Source organism: Callospermophilus lateralis, chromosome 20 (assembly GCF_048772815.1).
Source record: "Callospermophilus lateralis isolate mCalLat2 chromosome 20, mCalLat2.hap1, whole genome shotgun sequence".
Classification (NCBI taxonomy): domain Eukaryota; kingdom Metazoa; phylum Chordata; class Mammalia; order Rodentia; family Sciuridae; genus Callospermophilus; species Callospermophilus lateralis.
This window is the reverse complement of record NC_135324.1, coordinates 14,045,888-14,059,062: the sequence shown is the minus strand read 5'-3', so window position 1 is coordinate 14,059,062 and position 13,175 is coordinate 14,045,888.

The following is a 13,175-nucleotide window of genomic DNA, read 5'->3' as shown; positions in this document are numbered from 1 at the left end:
GCCTTTGAATAATTTTTACATCTGATTTTATTTACAAGTCTAAGCCCAGCAGCCTACAGCACAGAGTATTCAGTGATATCCGGGTAATAACACGGTGAGTAAATTGAGATAGTCAACCCACTGACTTGAAGAAGGCATGTGGGATCAGTGGCCTTCATTCTATGCTGTGACTGCCTGTCTTTATTTCTCTATCTCCATTTGTACATAAAGACTTCTCAGGTACTCCAGGACACCAGGCTACGCTCTGGGAACACAGTTTAACAGGTTGACAGGCTGCTTCTTAGAACTATCAGGAAAACATTGTTAGAACTAAAAACTACAAGCTTTATGAGAATAAATGAATCTCTCTCTTTCTCGCTCTCTCTCTCTCTCTCTCTCTGTTCTCTCTCTCTTTCTTTTTCTCTCTGCAGTACTAGGGATTGAACCCAGCTGTGCCTTACCACTGCACTCCCTACACAGCCCTATTTGTATTTTATTTTGGGCGACAGAGTCTTGCTAAGTTGCAAAGACTGGCCTTGGGTCTGTGGTTTTCTATCCTTGGCTTCCTTTCTAGCTGGGATCACAGGTGTGCATCCCCCCGCCTGACCACAAATGAATCTCTTATAAAAAGTACTGCACATCCAGTTGTTCAAAGCTTCTAGGTAAAGTCTTTGTGTCGTGGAGCTCTTGTGCAAAGATAGTTGTTAAGAGTTCAGCCATATTAAGTTTGATTTATATTTATTTAAAAATATTGTCTTGTCCCATTAAAATAAGATCCACATTAACAGTCCTTGAAGAGTGAATGATGCTCACACCCAATCCATCCCTCCAACCTTGATGATTTCACTTGCCGGCTCTCTTTTGCTGGTCTTCATATAGAGTCAGAATATTTACGCAGCTGTAAGCTCGTCACAGAAGCAAGTTTTCATTTCTGATTTTTTTTTCATAGCGGGTGAAATTGCAAGTATTTTCCAATGGCTTTCATTTTTATCCATTTTAATGTCTACTAAGAAGTATAGTAGGTGGATATACCACCAGGTCCCTTTTTATTGAACTCTTTGGCATTTAGGGGAGCATCAGCTTTTTTCTTAGTAATCATTACAAATATTTCAATATGTAGACTTTTCTTTATTTAGTAAAATTTATATATAGAATGTCAACATTATCCAATGATTGAGTAGAGAGAAGCCAGAATTCTTGAACTCAAACCTTACTTTTGCTGTTTTTCACTTATCTCTTTCAACAGTGTTCTGATCTCTTGAGACTTTAGTCTCTTTATCTATAAAAAGGGAAATGACAACAGTCTCTGTCTCATTCTTTTATACTGACAATCAAGTCATTCATTGTGTCGTAAATCAATTAGGGCAGGATAAATGAATGTACAAATTGTATATATTGTTTTTTTTTAAATTATTTTCAAGGGAAGTCAAAATGTGCTGGGAAAGAGATCCTAGAGACATTTTAACATTTATTTGATAGTGAAAACATTTGGTCATGGAAGTGGGTGGAAAACCACAGTGAGTAACAATGGCAGCATTATCAAGTGATTGAGTATAGAGAAGACAGAATTCTTGAATTCAAATCTATATATCTTCTTAAGTTAACTAAGTAAAGCAGTTCTAGTTAATAGTACGACTATATTAATTTAATGTATACTTTCATTGGATGTGAGTCTCCCAGTGCCCCAAATCTGATTTGTCATCCTCCACTTAGTTTGATATGAATAGTCCCAGAGCGGGAGAGAAGATAAGGAGGAGGAGAAGGGGGGAGGAGGAGGGAGAAGGAGGAGGAGGAGCAGGAGGAGGAGGAGCAGGAGGAGGAGGAGCAGGAGGAGAAGGAGGAGAAGGAGGAGGGGGGAGGGGAAGAAGGGGAGGAGGAGGAGGGGGGAGAGGAGGGGGAGGAGGAGCAGGAGGAGGAAATAGTGGTTGGTCTTCAACCTGAAACAAATTTTTTTAAAAATTTATTGAGGTGAAAAATTACGGGCATAAAATAACCACTTGAAAGTGAACAATTCATGGCACTGAGCATATTTTTAAAATTGTGCAACTACCACTATGTAGTTAAAAAAAAAATTTTGGCCATCACTCTAGAGTGCCTTTCCAAGTCTGTCCTTGTTTTCTCCCTCCTCCTGCAATCCCCCAACACCCACCAGTCTATACTTGATCTCTACACGTTTATTATCTATTTTGAATATAAATGAAATGATAGTATATGTGTCCTTCTGTGTCTGCCTCTTCCACTTAACATCCTGTATGTTTTCCCATGTTTTAGCCTGGGTCAGTACTTCATTCATTTCCATGGCTAAATAATCCATGATGCACATCCCATGATTCATTTACCCACCAGGCATTTGGAATTTTTCCACCTTTGGACTCTGTTGCATCTGCTGCTATGGACATGCATGGACGTGTCCTTGCTTGAGTGCCCCTTTTCAGTTCTTTGGGGCATATACTCAGAGTAGAATTGTGGACTCATATGGTAATTCCACATATTGCTTTTTTTAGGAGCCAACGGACCATTTTTCAGTATCATGCATTTTTAATTACCATAACTTTATAGTGAGTTTTAAATCACTAAGTGGGAGTTCTCCAAGTTCATTCTTTGTCATGCTTGACTTGGCTATTTTTGTCATTTGCAACTGCTTATAAATTTGAAGATTAACTTGTTAGTTACTGCACATCAAATAAGCAGAAATTTGTAACTCACATCGAGTAGTCGTCATTAATACCTTAGCAGTGTTAAGTCCTCTAGTCAATGAACATAGGTTACCTTTTCATTTCTTTAGGTCATCTTTAATTCCTTTCAGCATTTATTTGTAGTTCTCAGTTAACAAGTTGTTCACCTTTGGGGTTGAATTTATTCATAGGTTTTTTAACTTTGGAATGCTATGGTTAATGAATATTTTTTCCCCTTAATTGTCTCCTCTGGTCTCCATAGCCAGCATAGAGGAACGTAACCGATTTTTGTGTTTTGATCTGCCACTTTGTGGGAATTGGTTTATCATTTCTCATAGCTCTGCTGAGAATTCTTTGGGATTTTCTGTACGTAGGATTATGTCATCTGCAGATGAAGGTGGCTTTATTTTTTTTCCTTCCCAATTTGGTTGGCTTTTATTTAGTTTCCCTGCCTACTTGCTCTAGTTAGAACTTCCAGTAAAATGTTGAACAGAAATGGTGAAAAATGTCATCCTTCTGATCTTAGAGGGACAGCGTTCAATCTCACTCTTGTGTAGTATTTTCGTCACGGGTTTCCCTTGAAGGACCTTGGTCATTTTCAGAGAGCTCTATTCTATTCTGAATTTCCTGAATTTCTTTCTGAGTCAAAAAAGGGATTGGATTTTGTCTGATGCTTTTCTGTGCATCTCTTGTGATAATCCTGAGTTTTATTTTTTCTCAACCCATTTAGGAAAGGTTACTCTATTGGTTGATTTTTTTCTCCTTTTGAGTCACCTTTATATTTCCTAGGACAAATCCTACCTAGTCATGATTGATGCTCTTTTCTTTGTTGTTGAACCAGAGGTGATTTTGTCTCCTGCATGACATAGGCAGAGTCAAGATATGTGGTGGTCCCAATTCGAGGAGAGTGGTAGTAGCATCTGTTGCGCAGAGTCCAGGATGCTAGAACACACCACAGTGGACATGCACCCTCCACACATGTGTATGCCACCTCTGCCCACTGCAGACAGTTAGCCAGTCTGAGGTGTTGACAAACCCAGAATTACACCAGCCCTCCTAACATTCCTGTAGCATAGACCACAATTACCTCTCTAATTTACCTCTGCCTTCCACATGTGTGCCCCTCTCTGATCAGAACATCCCTTCCTCTCCTAACCGCCTGACTCCATCACCACCTCTTAATCCTGTTGCTGCTCAGTTCTTAAGTCACTTCCTGTATGAAGATGCTTTGATTCTTTGACTATTTTGTCAGTCAGGTTTGCATCATTGTGACCCAAAATTCCAACAAGAACAAGTTAGAGGAGAGAAAGTTTGGTTTTGGCTTATGGTTCCAGGGGTGTAGTCCATGGTCAGCTGACTCCTGTGCTCTGGACCCCAGATGAGGTGGAACAATATGGCAGCAGGGCGTGAGAGAAAAGGCTGCTCCGTTTATTGCAACCAGGCCAGATGCTATTGTGCAAGGCTATAATCCCAGCGGCTCGGGAGGCTGAGGCAGGAGGATCTCAAGTTCAAAGCCAGCCTCAGCAACTTAGTGAGACCCTAAGCAACTCATTGAGACCCTGTATCTAAATAAAATACAAAAAAAAAAAATGGCTGGGGATGTGACTCAATGGTTGAGTGCCCCTGAGTTCAATCCCTGGTACCAAAAAAAAAAAAAAAAAAAAGTTGGGATAACCAGGAAACCAAGAGAGGAAGGAGTCACAGAGCAGATGAACCCTTCCAGAGCATTCTCCCCCCCACCACGGGACCCACTTCCTCTATCCCTACCCCACCTGCCTATAGTTACCACCCAGTTAGTCCATTCAAACTAGGTAAGAATACCAGGTGTGCAACTGATTTCATATTAGCTCTCTCACAATCCAGTTATTTCACCTCCAAACATTTCTGCATTTTCACACAAGAACTTTTGGGGAACAGCACATATCCAAACCATAATAACTCCCATAAATTGAAGAGAGGTGCTTTTGGTCTATTTTTCCCATATATCAGCACTACCTATGTCATACCATTTATTAGAGTTTATTTAAAAATCATGTGTTAATTTCTGTGTGCTCTGGAAAGTCATATGCAACTGTATTTGTTTGCAATCCTATCTTCAAGTCATAGGAAAGTGCCAGTTCATAACAGTCTTAGTTTAGAAAACACAGAATAAATACAAGAATGAATCAAAAAACCAGACTTCATTCCTTTTTCCTTTAATCAATCAATAAACTTCAGAGAATATGGTAGTTAAGAAATATATAAGTGCATCTTTTATATGTGTACACCTCAGATACACTTGTGAAACGGAAATAAGCAATGGCACTCTTTTTATCTTAGTCATCTAAATCTTTACAGCGGTATCTTAGACATAATTGAATGTAACCATGTTTCATTTTTGTAAAAAAAATTCAGTGGTTAATTCAGCATTTGCGCAAGGACTGAGACATGTAACCAGAGTTTTGCAGCATGAATTTTTAGGCTTTGAGTGCTGAATAAATTATCAGTCACATAAGCAAGGTTTGCAAGTGGAATTGGGGCAAAGGAGAAGCAGGAGTTCATTTCAGCCTTTTAAATCAATAAGCTTAAAGCCCGGTTTCCTAGGAGCGGCTGGTTTTCCCAGGCCATGTCCAATTTCTGGGGAAAGAAACAAAATGTAATCTGCACGCAGTCAAATGCCAAAGGCAGTATGTGTATACTGTGCGGGGTTCAAACCGGGTCACAAAGAAAATGACCGGGAACTCGCCACCCATCTTGTAAAATGCTAGAGGAACTCGTTATCACTTATTGCCCTTTACAAATATTGAAAAAATAAAAAATAAATGAGTCACCGTGTCAGCTTCCATAAGCTCCGGGTTGCAGAGACGCTTTCTGGGTGAGAAGGGTTTCATTAGAATCGACTGTGAAGGGGATGTCTGTAAATGACAGCTCCCTGTCCTCTTAATCTAATCAAAGTCCAGGTGACCTCAGGTGAGTCGACAGACCCCGATCCTCTGAGGCTGTGTCATCTTTGGAGAAAAGGCAAGACAAAAGCCAATTCCACGCGATCGAGGGGCACTAGACGTGTTCTGCCTTGCCCTCGTCGACGTTTAAAACGAGCTTCTCATCTCAGCTGATTTTTGCTTTCCTTCCCGATGCCTTAGCGTTTTAAAACTTTCGTTCTCTCTTCAACCCTTCGCTGTCCTCCGGAAGCCCTAGAATCATCAAAACTCTCCAGGGCCTAAGACTCTTCTAAATGGGTACCATGTTCCCCCGGAGGGGATGGTGTTCCTCACGTGATCGCCTAAATGTTTAAATGGATAAATAAAATTTTTTTTGCGGGGGGGGGGGGGGAGGCTGCAGTTTCCTGGAGCTTCTGTGGTTTGTGCTCTTTTGTGAGATTTCACCTCCGGAGGAAGTTGAGTCAGCCCTGGATCTTGAAGGAAGTGTGGACTTGAGCTCTGTACATCCAAGTCATCGTTGTGGATGTGGCCTCTGAGTCCGCAGGTCAAGCGGCCTGTGATTCTCTAATGCCCCACTTTGGTCTGACCATGTAGGAAGGCGAGTGTCCCTTTGCCTGGGAGAATTCTCAGAGATGTGACCTCCCCCGATGGGATTATCTAAAGCAGCAGCAACGACTCCCGATCCCATTACGTAGCACCTCCCTGTCTCATGATCCCATTTGTTTCCTTCTGTCTTTATTGGGACCCTGCCTCTTTTCCTAGTATTTGTCACCACCGTCATTAGAATAAGAGCTTCCAGGCAGCAGGGGACACGTTGGCCTGGCGCATTTTGGTCTCAACACAAAGAGCTCTTAGGAGCACATCGCTGTTTGCTAAATGCACCTTTTGTCCTAGGGACACCACACATCATGATTGACAGTGATGTGTTTGGCCAAACTTGAGGAAAGGACAGGACCTCTCACAAGGAGGAGCTACTCTTTGCATTTGGAGTTTTGTGAATGGCTCCTCAGTCTTCCTTTTTTCTCTGTCACCTTCCCTGATGACCACAGAAAGATCAGAAGGCAACCAAGGTAGACAGTTGACACCCTTCCCCTTGATCCTGAAAGGTCCCATCCCCTAGTCATCGTTACATCATTACTGTGTCAAAGGAACCTCTGACATTCTGAACTTTATTTTGGCATGCATACATATCAAAATGTGCATGCAAAATGTGCATACATAACTTCTACTATATGACATGTAATGCAGGTTAGATAAAGCTTCATATGCTCTTGAAAAAGTATGGGTTAATTTATTGGCAAGCAAAATAGAGAAGTTAAAAATTCCTGCTGTCTCCTAAGGGATATGGAAGTAGATTTATTAAAAAGATAAACAAATTAGCTGGGCACCATGGTGCACACCTGTAATTCCAACTGCGCAGGAGGCTGATACAGGAGGATTCCGAGTTCAAAGTCAGCCTCAGCAAACTCAAGGTACTAAGCAACTCAGTGAGATCCTGTCTCTAAATAAAATACAAAATAGGTCTGGGGATGTGGCTCAGTGGTCAAGCACCCCTGAGTTCAATCCCTGGTACCAAAAAATGCAAAAATGAATAATCAAACATAGTTTAATAATAAATACTCAACAACCACAACAAGGAAAATAATGTATTTTGATATTATATAATATATTTGGATGTATAACTCACTATTATATACCCATAGCATTATTATATAATGGACACAAGTTGAAACATTTTCAAGTACTAATATTTGAGGTATTATCAGTCAAATCTATTTTCAATCACATAAGTTATTTCAATTCTAAAGTGTTTAAGTTAATTTATAAAAGTGATATCTGCTCTCAGAAACATATAAACATATAGACCTATCTAAGTGATTTCCCCATAATCATGAGTTTCAATTACTAATTCATGACTAAATACAATTAACTGTAATTATTTGGTTCAACCAACATAACCAGAGGGAATCTTTGATGTCAATACACCAGTTTAGTGTTTTGTATACAAAACCAATAGTTGATTGAATTTTTTATGTTTTAATCTCTGACTCTGATATAAAGTTTTCTTGGTATTAAATATATTTTGTTGATTGAATTCTTATGAGCTGGGAAAAGATAACCTAACATAGCTAGAGGGTCTTTTCTCAAATATTTAGAGACTTCATCAGGCTGATGCAGTAAAGTGATAATTCCCAATATCTGATACAGCTGTTCAATTTTATGTGGGTGAATATACACAAGACACACGGGTTATTCAAGGAAGAAGCAAAAAAAAAAAAAATCATGAAAGAGAGAGGAAGAAAGGGGTATGCCCTCACTGCAGGAGTGAGAGGGTCAAATTTTACATCAGGGAATGACAGTCTAGAAGAAATTTCCTAAATTAAGTATGCACCAACCTGATTTACATTCTTGGTTTCTTTTTACCTACTTCAAGTTCATAACTTGAGCGGGTTTCATCTTCTCCTTGTCTGAATCTCAGAGAAACAACCTTAAGTGAACCTGGCTCTTCATCTCATTCTTTTGACATTGCCATCTTTCTTTCATCACAAAATATAATTTCACACACCAAAACCTTCAAGGTTGCTTCTGCACCATGAAACGTGGTTTTGACCTCTGGTTGGACCACGCCTACTGTGTTTTCTTCATCCCCATACGGAAGGACTCCGTGTTGAGGCCAAGATAGCCAGGAGACCCGTCCCTGTCCAACATTTCGTTCCTCCATTAGCCTGGGACAGGTGTCATGTTCCTTGACATGAGGTCTCTGTCACTGATTCATCCTCTGGACAGTTTGGAAACCAGCTAGTTCAACTCCTTCTCCATTCTTCAGTGGATCTGATGAAAATAAAAAAAAAATAGATAAAAAAAAAAAAAAAGCGGATTTGAAAAAGTCAGTTACATTTCTAACATTACACAGAGGCGTAAGGGCAGGACCTGCCCCACAACTCAGCTATGTAGGTGAACACTGAGCCTGGGGAACTCCTGAGTGACAAAACTATGGAGTTTAGAAGCTAGGTGCTACATTGTATCAGTTTCAGAGAGATCAAGTCACCAGCAGATATTCAGGTAACTTTGCAGCCTGTTGAATGTCAACAGCTCCCAGTAGATGCATATATTTGCTCCAGAGCTACTTGCTTCTGTTGGTTGGTTGTTTTTAAAGTTTTTGATCCAATAACACTAGATGTTCTGAAGTTTTTTTTCCCCTTTAGCAGCCCAAATATATTCAAATTATAAATTGAAAGTTATTGGACTTTTAATAATTCAAGCTATTGGAATATTATTAAGTTTCATAAAGCCATTTTGGATAAGGTAACATTTTCATTTCTTATCGTCTAATTTTTTATTTCAATATTGGAGCAGCTAGGTATATGCATTCTTTGGTTTATATGTACTTTTTGGTATTTATGTAAATATATTAAAGTGTAAAATATATGCCAAGAAGGCTCTATGGGTGTATACTAATTTAGCTAATGCTGTTCTTGGGAAAAGAAAACTGGATTCATTTTTTTTTCTATTTTTTTAAGCTATAGAATGCAATCAACCTTAAGAGAGAACAACAGAGAACTGTGTGAAAAATGTAACTTTAGAGCATACTTGTGTAGCACTAGGATTGCCAAGGATTTCAGCATATGCCACTCAAATTAAGTGCATTTTGCAGGGGGCACTGGGATACCAGGGATGGAACTTACAGGCACTGGAACACTGAGCCACATCCCCAGCCCTATTTTGTATTTTATTTAGAGACAGAGTCTCACTGAGTTGTTTAGCACCTCACCATTGCTGAGGCTGGCCTTGAACTTGGAATCCTCCTGCCTCAGCCTCCCATGTGGCTGGGATTACAGGTGTGCACCACTAGGCTTAGCAATTAGGGACATATTTTCAGTACCATTTAGAGGAGATTGTCTTAAGTACAGCAAAGTACTGAATCAGGTGAAAGTTCAACCAGGACAGGTGAAGAATATTTGGGCCTCTTGGTCCAAAAGAAGCTCCAAGTGGAATGGTCACTGGAGTCCTCTCCACACATGCAGACCTGTATTGGGAAAAGGATGCACGCTCTGTGGCATTGACTCTTCCTCGTTTTGTGACTTAAAGCAAATCACCTCTTGGCAGTCACTTCATCTTTCGGGGGAGGGGGTAAAATATGAACAGTAATACTTGTGAATATTTTAAAGATTAAGTAAACTATGGAGCCTAGTGGCCCACACCCATAATCCCAGCAGCTCAGGAGGCTGAGGCAGGAGGATGGTGAGTTCAAAGCCAGCCTCAGCAAAAGGGAGGTGCTAAGCAACTCAGTGAGACCCTGTCTCTAAGTAAAACACAGAATATGACTGGGGATGTGGCTCAGTGGTCAAGTGCCCCTGAGCTCAATCCCCAGTACCCCCTCCCCCAGAAAAAAGATTATGTAAACATACAAATGTGAAATGCATTCTAATAGGCAAAGGAATATATCAATATGAGATGTCTTCCTTGACTCCAATAAGTTTGCAGCATTCATGTTGATGTAAACAACTGAGTGTGTGTGTGTGATAATTTTTTAAACACATCATAGTTAAGTGTATGTGAATCGATTTTTGGTGTGAATTTCTACATGATTATCAGTAGTTATTGCTTTGAAGTTCCGGCTCCTGTTTTGGAATACTCTTTCTCTCCAGCCACTGTTCATTTGCATAACCATTTTTTTTTTTTAGATCAAAACGTTCATAAGGTAACATCCTTGAGAATGTATACCCTCATAAACAGAGATCTATTTCTTTAATGCAGAGCTTCAAAAATTAGATGAAAAGGAAAATCTTTTAACTTTTAGCTGGATTTATCTATTCACACTCTTGTCTTCTTCATTTTCTCATTGTTTAATGAAAAAGCCAATTGCAAAACAGGAAGATGGATTGGTAGTAATAAGCTTGGTATTCCAGTAATAAAATCCTGGCTGAAGTGCAGGGCTTACAGAAGGCCCAGGCTGTATTTCCGGGCCTGTGTCTAACCCTGTGTTCATATGTGTCGGGGAGTTAATAATGGCAGCGTGCACCGTCCGTGCCCCCAGTGAATCTCCCTCTGAATCCTCCACCCCTTTACCGGTATTCACCACCACAACCCCAAAAGTGAATGCTATGAGAACCCAGCTGTTCCTGACGAAGGGTTGCTTCTCACCTAGGAAGCATGCTTCTGTTCATGCAGGAGAAAACTGAAGCACCCAAGGAGATTACCTCCAAAGCTGCACAGGGAATTGACAGACAGCACACATCTTCTGAGCCCCTCCACTGAGATGGGAGAGCATTGTACTGTACCACCTCCCTGGGATCCCAGAGGGGCCAAGCTCCTACTGACTGCACTGGTAACTGGTTTGGTAACACACCTTTCTTGGCCCCACTCTGTATGAGTAACCCACTAACCCTCCCCACTTCACTTCTTACTTAACTTGAAATCTATTTGTTTCTTTGTTTTGCGGTGCTGGGAATAGAACCCAGGGCCTTGTGCATGCTAGGCAAGCACTCTACCAACTGAGCTCTATCTTCAGCCCCTATAGGCTGTTATTATTTTTTTGGTGGGGGAGGGAGAGATGCAAATCAAGACAATAAAGTTTAATGAATAAACTAGTTTATATAGACACGTGTGATCGCTTCTCTGCATTCCCAGAGGAATCGTTTTATTTTTCTCTGAGCTAGCTGGAAGCAACTATTACAAAGGGAATTCAGCTGAGCTGGAAGAGCAAGTCAAGTTTTAAATAAGATGAAACTTACTGCTTTCCTTTGTAAGGTAATCCGGCGATGCTCTCAATGTAAATAACTGCCGCGGTCCGGCTGCAGCAAAATAACCAGGGGGTGACGAGGAACTTGTGTAGATTGATACAGCAGGAGTGGGAGCCGTTTATTGTAGGACAGGAGGGGTATATATACATTCCACACAGCTTATCTTAATTAACATAAACTAGATACAGCAGTCAACCAATAAGGAGTCTCCACACTTAATGGCTCGCTGGCGTTACTTCACAAACCACTCCCTCTAGCAAAATGCCAGGCACCATCCTGACTTGTTTACAGACCCTAACAAATAATGACATCAAGGGCTGGGGATGTACACAGTGGTAGAGTGCTTGCCTAGCTTGTGCAAAGCTCTGGGGTCAATCCTTGGTGATGATGATGATGATGATGATGATGGTAAAAATAATGTCAACATCTTAGAACATAAAGAATAGTCAAGAAACTGAGAACCCTTTTTTTTTTTTTTTTTTTTTTTGCAACTGGGAGGATTGGCTCTTGACATTAAACAGCAAACTCCAGAGAAGTCTCATAAGAACTCAGTCCCGCTAAAAAGTGCTCTGATGTCTCCTCTGTGTAAAAAGTTCCTGACACTTAGCAGGAGTCAGTGACCTGGTATCCCACCGGCAAATGGTAGATCTGCAGGGTACACTGAGCGCACGGATGTGCCTCCCCAAAAAAATGCAGCATGTAAGCTCAGAAGTAGATGGGGTGTTCATTATCAGCAACCAGCCACGTGAAGTCGTGTCTGGTAGGTAGCTGTGCCCTGGGATGTAGGACGCACAAAGGGAGGTTCTCAGCGAGTGCATCCAGCAGGCGCCGGCAACGTGCAGACTTCCAAAAACACAATTAGTCCTTCCGTGTGTGATTCAAAGGCTGCGTAGTTGGGGGTTGCTCTCCTCGAGTTAACGGGAGTCTGAGCGTTCCCGGAAGGTAGATTAGCCCCAGAAGACTGGGAAGCAAATTAAACCCTTATTTTGATCCGAATCGGGAGCAAATAAAGTGTTCACTGCTCACTAAATGCAAGGGAAGTTAACGTGCAAGAATGAATGGGGACCAACTTCTCTGTGTGGCAAGGAGGGCCCCAGGGCAGGCAGCACCTGAGAACCTGCGGGGGAGAGACCTGAAACCAAGGGGAGCCATTTGTCATCCTCTGGGGGTTATGGGGTTTTTCAGTCAATGCTGTATCCATGTAGTTAAATCTTCCCAGGACCAGTAAAAATGCCCTTTGCCTTTTTGAGCCTCTATTACAGGTAATTGCTATTCATCTAGTTATGGATATATCTTGCAAGTAGGCACAGAGTCCTGGGAGAGCCCGGGGGATGGAAAGTTGGAAGGAAAAAAAAATGGAACCGTGCATCATTAGCATTCATGAGAAAACTCACATTAGATATTTGAAAGACAGGTCCCCAGGAGGCAATAGAGAAATCAGGAACAATATTGTGCCAGAAATACCACTCTGGCCAGGACATCGGGGAGTTTATGTCAGGTGGCGTGAAGGAAAGCGGTTTGGGAAAGAAAAGATGTATGTGCTTTTCGATAGGCGTTGAGTTTATTTATATGCATATATTCTCTGAAAAAAACCAGTATGTTCTGGGAATTGACAAGCAGATCGGGCCTGAAATTTCTGAAATATGCAGCTGTGCTTGTATTTTCTTCACTCTGAAACCTCCGAAGAACATCTTGCAACATGATGGATACGTTTGCACGTTTCTATCTTCTGATGCTTGCCACCCATAAGCGGAAGACGTGGGGGGGTGACCAAGTACCACTTCACGTTTGGGGGTCCAAGTGGATGTACTGGCGTCTCAAGGAGGTTCCAAAGTCGTCCTTTTCTAGAACATAAA